Below are 8669 nucleotides of genomic sequence, written 5' to 3'. Positions count from 1 at the left end.
TCGTTCTGGTTTGTTTCCTTTTTAGATTAATGGTATGTATCAATTGCTTCGCAACATTAGTATTTGATATTCTTCTTTCAGTGGTTATGTTTTAGTTCGATGAGGTGGATTTAACTGGCTCAAAGTTTGAATATTTATGGTTTGGAGTAAATATTTTTGGTTTGTTGAGATGGTGAATTTGTCTCTTTGTCTTGAAAAATTTATATGTTTGGCAAATATATACATTTAAACTATTTTTACAATTTTTCTTTCGAAAGTCTCCGTTCCTATAGAATTAAGATAGTTCTTTCTTAGACTTTTTCATTTATGAGAATCTATTGTTCTACATAATAAGAGTTTAGAGATCAACTATTTTGCATTGCGTGCATTGTGCATCCTGTTTTCTAGAAAAATAACTATTTATATTTCTTAAATGATTTAGGGCCATGAACTTCTCAAAAAACTTGCTTATGTGACTGATAAATTTGATAGGAAATCCCTCGAACAATTACGTGAGTAAGAAGATTCAGTACTTCGTTGTACTTAATGTTCTAGCTCTTTTTTTTTCCTTTGTACCTAGTGTTCAATGCTTTTTTTCTTTTTCATTTTCGTTGATGTGCCTTCTCCTGCTTATTTGCTTTTCAAAGAGTTGGGTACTGATTTACCTATATATTATGACTTATTTTTTTTATTTGAGGGATATAATTTTGCTTTTAAAATATTGGGTTGCCATTGTTTAATTGAGTTCTTTGTTTGTTACAGAGGATTCTGCACCACAATTCCTAATGATTTTAGATTCAGAAAAATTAAGCTCTCTTTTCCATACGTTTTTTTATCCACTTAGTCATTTATCAATTTATTCTATGGTTGAAATCATAATTGTGAATTTCTGACACCTGATAGTGGATTTTGTATACTTTATTCTCCAATTGGTTTCCTTTTATATTAATGGTATGTATCAATTGCTTCACAATTAGTATTTGGTATTCTTCTTTTAGTTGTTATGTTTTAGTTGGATGAGGTGGATCTGGCTGGTGCAAAGTTTGAGTATTTATGGTTTGGAGTGCATATATATATATATATATATATATATATATATTTAAAAATCATGAAGTTTTTTATTATTTGCTGCTTTAGCTTTCATTATTGTATATTCATGCTCAAACTACACAAACTATATCTTTTCCAGCTAATTTTTGTTGAGATAGTGAATTGTCTCTTTTCTTGAAAAATGTATGTTTGGCAAATATATGCATTTAAATCATTTTTTCAATTTTTCTTTTGAAAGCCTCTATTCCTATAGAATTGAGATAGTTGTTTCTTAGATTCTTCCATTTATGTGAACCTATTATTCTACATAATGAGAATTTAAAGATCAACCATTTTGCATTGCCTGCAATGTGCATCCTGTTCTTTAAAAAAATAGCTATTCATATTTCTTAAATGATTGAGTTATGAAGTTTTCAAAAAACTTACTTATGTGATATATAATATTCTGTGCTCTTTTGAATGTCCATAATTATATTTCTTTTATTATCATTATTATTTTGAATGCTTCTCTATTAATGTAATTTATAATTATACATGACTTTTGTGGTATTATGTAGTATATGAGGTTGGTCATTGGTGACAGTGCCATTGCAATGTTAGACGATCTTAATAATAGGAAATGGCTCTTCCTTTGTGATGTGTGTTATTATCTATGGGATGATGACTATTAACAAATTTTAGGGTCAAATATATGGGTCTATAATTGTCGAAACATGTTTTTACATACAGACAATTTTATCTAAATAGTTCCTTCCAAAAGTAAAAATCAAAATCAAGATTAAGGGTATTAGTTTAGAATAATTATTCAAAGCAAAAGGTACAATTATAAATGTTGTTTGTAGACAAATTTAATTGATTATGTATAATTTTAAAATTTATTTAATATGTAATTTTAGATATTTATATTTTTCTATAAATTTATTACTTTTTTTGTAGAAATTATTTTTGAATACTTATTCACTTTAGTTTATAATTTTCCTATCATGTATTTATGGTAATTAAACGATAATCTTAATCTTAATTTATATATTTTTATAATTTTTTTTAAATAAAATTAGATCATTTTATTCTTACGATCTAATTTAAAATATAAAATTTATATTTAATTAGTTATTATAACAATAACTTAATATTAACTGATTTTTATTAAAACTTAACATATCCATCCATTGCACAGGCACTTCGCTAGTATTATTAAAGGGCAATGCTATGAGAGTTAAGGTTCTTCAATCACACTCTTGATACTGAAATTGCTATCCATCTATGATGTCAGAATCCCGAATCTGTCGCTCTGACCAAAAAAAGAAAGAGCAATGCTATGATGTAGCTAATCAATTTTCTCTACACCTGGGGAAGGTATGTAGAGGGTTCTCGTAATGAACACGTGGCAATCATAATAGTTAGACTTTGCAAAGGTTCCCCATAATACATGTAAAATATGATTTTCGTGGAGAACTCTTTTGGGTAACCAACATTTAATTACTCAATTTATTATTAATTAGTAATTTTAATTTCTTAAATTATTATTAATTAATAATTATTTATATTTTAGTTTTTAAAAATATAAAATTAATAATTATTAATTACAATTATTTATATCTGACTTAATTGACTAGAAATTATTTACCTATATTTTTTTAGATTATTTTTTTATACTATTAAAGATGTGAGATAAGAATTAATGATATAATTTAAAAAAGATAATGATAAAAAATGGCAAAAATAACAATTTTTTTATTTTTCTCTATTACGTATCATGTTTTTATTTATTTTTTATTATAGAGTTTAATTAACATATATTTTTAAAATACTTGTTAAATTTATAAATTAAAATTTTTTATTAAAAATATACAAAATTTAAATTTTAATATATTTATTTTATAATCATTAAATTAAAGTATTTAAGACATATGTTAGTGTTTTGAGAGTTATCTGAAACGTTGATTTGTTTTTAACGTGAAGTTTAGATTCCTTAGTTTAGCAAGGATTTTAAACAGATTTTTAGTGGAGTAGAACGTAAGTTATACCTGGTTCCAGTGTATTTATAATAGAGCTGTTAACCACTTTTGTTGGAGTAATTCTATTTTTTCTAATAGATAATTATTTTTTTTATCTTGGAAATCTATTAAGATCTTTCTTCCAGGTGGTGTAGTGAACCTTTTGTCTTGTTGGGAAATGGATTCTCTCCATTTTTTTATTGGAGACAATAAAGTATGATCTCTCACTTTTAATTCTATAAGTGGGACCAGAAATAAATAAGAGAGAGAATAATGAACGGTAAGATTAAATACTGAATTTCATCCAATTTTTTTCCACTGGAGCAGATCCACTCCCATCTTGTTGAGTCTGATTTTTATTTATTGAACCAAAATATGAACAGTTAGTTAAAGTTAAAATTCACGTATAATTGTCTTAATGTGAAATTGACAATTAAAAATTATTAGATCATAATTTAATTAAATCTATTAAATTATTTAACGATTTTAAACTATCTATTTTATATAACGATAATTACATATAAGTCTTTGTCATTAGCTAAACCCATTATAAACAATAATCTTCATTTTTTACTAAAAAAAATACTTTGCAATATGATTTTAGTACTTACATTAGGTCCATTTCATGGCACTTTCCTTTTTTTTTCAGGAACAATTACTTAACAGAAATAATATAATCATTATTATATAGGTTTTTCATAAAGCGAAAAGAGAAAACATTTTGAAAAAGTTCCCTTTTTTTTTCCTTGAAGAGCAAAAGAAAGCAAGCATTGTTTGCCCATTGGAATTTTTTCCCTGCATTTTCTAATATTTTCTTTTAATAATCTCTCACGGTCAAATCCATTGCCTTCGATCGTTTAACTCTTCACCTCCTTATTTTTTTTTTTTTCTTTTTTTGTTGTTGTATCACTTGTATGTAGTATTGTGTAATTTATTTATAAATGATCTTTTTGTGTTGTTGACAATTTTCTGTACTTGATTCATCATCTTCCTAATTAAGTATTTATTTGGCTCTGAGATCAAATAAATGTCAATTAAGTGCTTGGATTCACTCTTTTTTTTATGAGTATAAAACATGTCTTGAGATGATTCAAGATATCAGTTTATATCATGTTATAAATTGTATTGAAAATTTGAAATTGTTATATTTTTTGCTTATTCACTGGCCAATTTATTCCTTAGGATCGCTGGTTGTGATTCTAGCAAAAATTTTACATTTCACGTTTTTTTGAAAAATAAATACACCAGATAAAATAGGGCTAGCCTCTTTTCTCTAATGGCCCTATGAGTCTATGACTCCACTCACTAGCTTATCTCTCCTGGCACGGCTTGCTGTTTTAAACTCTTATTTTTATTTTATGATGGCCTCTTCTATGCCTTCAATTGAAATTAAATTAGAAATTGGATATGCAAATTTCACCCTTTCATTTTATGAATGTGCAATCCCATTCTCTTTGCATACAGGATATAAATTGAAAATGAATTACGCAAACATATAATAATTAATTTGGTAGATGATTTTTATTGGGTACATAGTTTTTTTTTTCTCTAATTAAAAATATTAAAATAAATTACTAAAATTGTCCTTAATTTTTAAAGAGCTCAACAAAAATAATTAGATCATTATTTAAAAATACATTAAAAAATTAAACCAAAATTCGATCTCAATAATTTTTCATCTTTTTAAAGTATTTTTTTATTAACAAAAAAATTGGAAACAAAATTATTTGGTGTAATCACTGAATTTTAAGTATAAAATGTGATTTTTTGAATCATATTTGTAAAAAACATTTTAAAATAAATTTTACTTGTATAATTCTTTTTATCGTGGTTAAAATAAATTTTCTTTAATTAATAAATTTTATTAAATTTAAATTTTTATTCTTTTGACCCAATGATATTTGTAGAAAAACCAACAAAACCCATTTACAAACATACGCATAAAATCATACAATTTTATTTGATGGTAATCAGTGGCTAAAGAAGAGAGGGTTGAATCTTAACCTTTTTTTTTTGTTGAAAATTGATTTCTGATTTTTCAAAGAACTTCAGGAGATATTTCTGCTTTTTGGTCTCGTGTCGAGTTGAAAGACACTTTTGTTTTGTCTCGTACCGAATTGAGAGATATTTTTGTTTTTGTCTCTTGATAAACAGAAACAGAGAAAGGAGTAGGGAAGAAGAATTAACACCAGATATATCCTGATTCAACCATTAGGTGCAATGTGGCCTACATCCAGTCTCCATCATAACAATGATGGAATTTCATTATGTTATCACAACATTACAAACACCAATTTTTTCCTAGGAACTACCCATTTTTATCTGGGACAAATCCAAATTCTATATCCAATCTGAATTTGACCAGGACTCAAAACTGCAAAGTGCTAACGCAACTTGCAAGGAAATCCCACAGAATCATGAAACACAACAGAAAGATGTACAAAGAAACTCTAAGACATCTATAGCTTTTTCTCTAATATTGATCACTGTCTTTTTTCTCTCACTTGCTTTTTCTTACAAACTTCACCATGTTTGTCTTTTACCATGAGACTCAGACAGATAATACTAAGAAAAAGAAAACAAAATAAACACCATTGAAGGAGAAGAACTCATAAAGCTTCAGGGTAGCTATGAGAACTCTGTGCTTACTCTCCTTGATCTCAACCCTTGGCCGTTCACCCTTATTATAGAAGGGAAAGCTTCCAAGGTTGAAACTGATTCAATCATGCAACTTCTTCTCTAACCAAAAACAGCAGCGGTTCGGACAAAGAGAAGAGAGAAAAAAACCAAAAACTAACATGCATGTATCTCTCTCAACCCTTTTCATCAAGCTCCTTCCATCTGAACCCTTGATCTTGTCTTTGGCTCCAAGAAAGAGTTTGGAATCCTTGATGATCTTCTGACCCAGGACAGCTTCTTGCCTTCCATTTTTGCTTTTTCTTACGTGTAGCTCAGCGACTATCTTGTTTCTTTGATGAACAAAAATAGAACTAACCTTTTTACCTCAGATTTGCTTCTTCACCGAGGTAGATTGTTTCTTTTCTTGGCATCAAAATCTTGAGGCCATCTTCCAAAATCTTTCCTTCTGAAGTAAAGATATTCCTTTCTTCTTCATAGTTTTTTTTCTGTAAGCTTTTTCTGATAACTTCTTCAATCTTCTTCTCTGATAGATGTGACCGAAAGACAAGAGAGAGGAGAGAGAAAAGAGAAGCTTTCAATGCACAATAAACTCAATTTAATTTTGAGTTTCGGTTACCAAGGAGTGCATTTAACCAAATTGAATTTTGTATTCCAATCACAAGGAGAGTAACCAAGGCTTGCTTTGAAAACCTTTGGGTTCCTTTCCTTGATCCTTCAATATTGGTCTATGTGCTTGTGATATGGGCCACTTTCATTTCAACATAAAGCCACTTATGTTTAAATTAATTTTTGCACAAAGCTTAAGTTCAAATAACAAGTTGGGCTTATGTTACTTCTCGCCCAATAGAAAATCTGCACAATAACAAATATATCAACCAAACAATTGAAAATAATTTAAGAACTTAAATATATTTTAATAATATTTGATCATCATTTTAAATATAAGTTTTCCAAACTCAACATTATTCTTTAAATAAAAAATAGTAATAAAATTTTTTAATGGTGACGCTAAAATATTTTAATTTTAATACAAATTTTTTTTAATTTTGCTATTGAAATTTTTTAAAATTCTAAATTTGATGACCCTCTTATACTTAATAGTTGAATTTTTAATTAATAAAATTTAATTATTGCTTTCTTAAAATAATTTAATTGTCATTTATTTCATTTTGGTTTGTTTATTTCTTTGAAAAAAATTACATAAAATTAAAATTGCTGAGACTGAAAATTAATGTATTATGTATAAATATATGCTAACGTGCTTCTTAATTCATTTTTTTGGTAATTATCAGTGTAAAAATAATTGAAATCAAATTAGTAAGAGATAAATTGCCAATAATAGTAATGCTTTATTTTTTCTATTTTTCTTATTTGTCACAACTCTTTCACTTTATTAGTATTCTTAAAAACTAATTTTCTTTTTTATTATGCAATTTCAATCTAAATATTGTGATTTCAATTATATATATATATATATTTTGGTGTCTAAACATGAAAATAAACAAAGCAAACACTATCTTATATCCGTAGATGATTTGCTGGAGATCAGCACAAGGCTCAGATCAAAGAGCATGATTAGAGTTACTCTTGGCACCATATCTAGCCATCCAATCCGCAACTCTATTTGCTTCTTGGGACACCCACTCAACGTGAACAAGCCAAGAACGAGATAAAAGCTCCTGAATCTTGTGAACCAAATCTGTTACTTCAGATGAATACCCACTTGTAAGCTCATGCATGATGGGCAGAATGTCAAGGCAATCCGTTTCACATATAATATCTCTCAAACCGTAATCCCAAGCTAAAACCAGCCCCCTCCAAGCAGCAAATAATTCACATCTGATGATAGACCAGGGGGAATGTTTCCAGACCAGTCTGAGATCTAATCTCCCTTAGAATCTCTAATAATACACCCAAATCCCACTAAATTTGAATCTAGATACAAGATTGCATCACAATTAAATTTAAAACTATTGCCTACCGGTGGTTCCCAACACAGGCAATTTTGGAGAGACATAAAGGCATTGCTTCGATTCCTATAAACCTGTAAGTCCTTGGCGGTAATTTTGGCCAAGGCAACAACCTTATGGTCTGTCCAAGGGTTGTCAGTGTTGAATATGTCATTGCACCTATGTCTCTATACCCACCAAAGCCCTGCACCAAAAGACGCCTCATTGTTAGCCAAGGCCTTCCGAAACTACTCTTCAAGAGCAGTACCCGCCGTCGAGTCTAGGATACTAGGATCCAACATATGCCAAATTGCCTTTGATCGTTCACAGTCTCTAAGGCAATGCTCCATAGTCTCCTGCGCCTTATTACATCTCTTACACATATCTGAAGAAGCTAAATGTCGCTTGAATTGAAAGGTCTTAGTTGGCAGAGTATTATGTAAGCCAAGCCACATAGTAAATTTGAACTTCTCCGGAATGTTTGTATTCCACAACCAGTTCTAGTTACTATTGGCATTCCAATTTAATGTTTTCTCTAATAACCATCTATAACCCTCCTTTGCACTATACTTTTTTGTTGCTGCAGGCCACCACTCCCACTGTGGCTCTAACTCAGAACTAGGATATCTCAGACCACAAATAAACTGCTTAATCTCATGCGGAATAGGCGTGGTAAGATTATCAACCTCCCAAGACACCCCTTTTCATAATTCAGCCACTATAAAATCTGATTCAGAAATATGTACATAAGAAACAAAGTTACAAAGCTTACCAAAAGACTATTATTGATATTTATACTTTTATAGGCACTAAAACACATAAAACTCTCGAACTTTAAATTCCGCACAAAAATTCAACAAAATACTAAATAAAAATATTTCTACAAATATAATTGGGTCAAAGGAATAAAATTTTTTAAATATTATAAAATTCAATAATTACAGAAAATTTCTTATTTAACAATAATAAAAAAACATCCAAGTGAAATTCAAATTTTAAAATACCATATGTATATAAAATTTTGATTTAATTTGATAATATTTGAAAATTTTAT

Source organism: Arachis hypogaea, chromosome 14, assembly GCF_003086295.3.
Source record: "Arachis hypogaea cultivar Tifrunner chromosome 14, arahy.Tifrunner.gnm2.J5K5, whole genome shotgun sequence".
Taxonomy (NCBI): domain Eukaryota; kingdom Viridiplantae; phylum Streptophyta; class Magnoliopsida; order Fabales; family Fabaceae; genus Arachis; species Arachis hypogaea.
Note: the sequence above shows the minus strand (reverse complement) of the source record.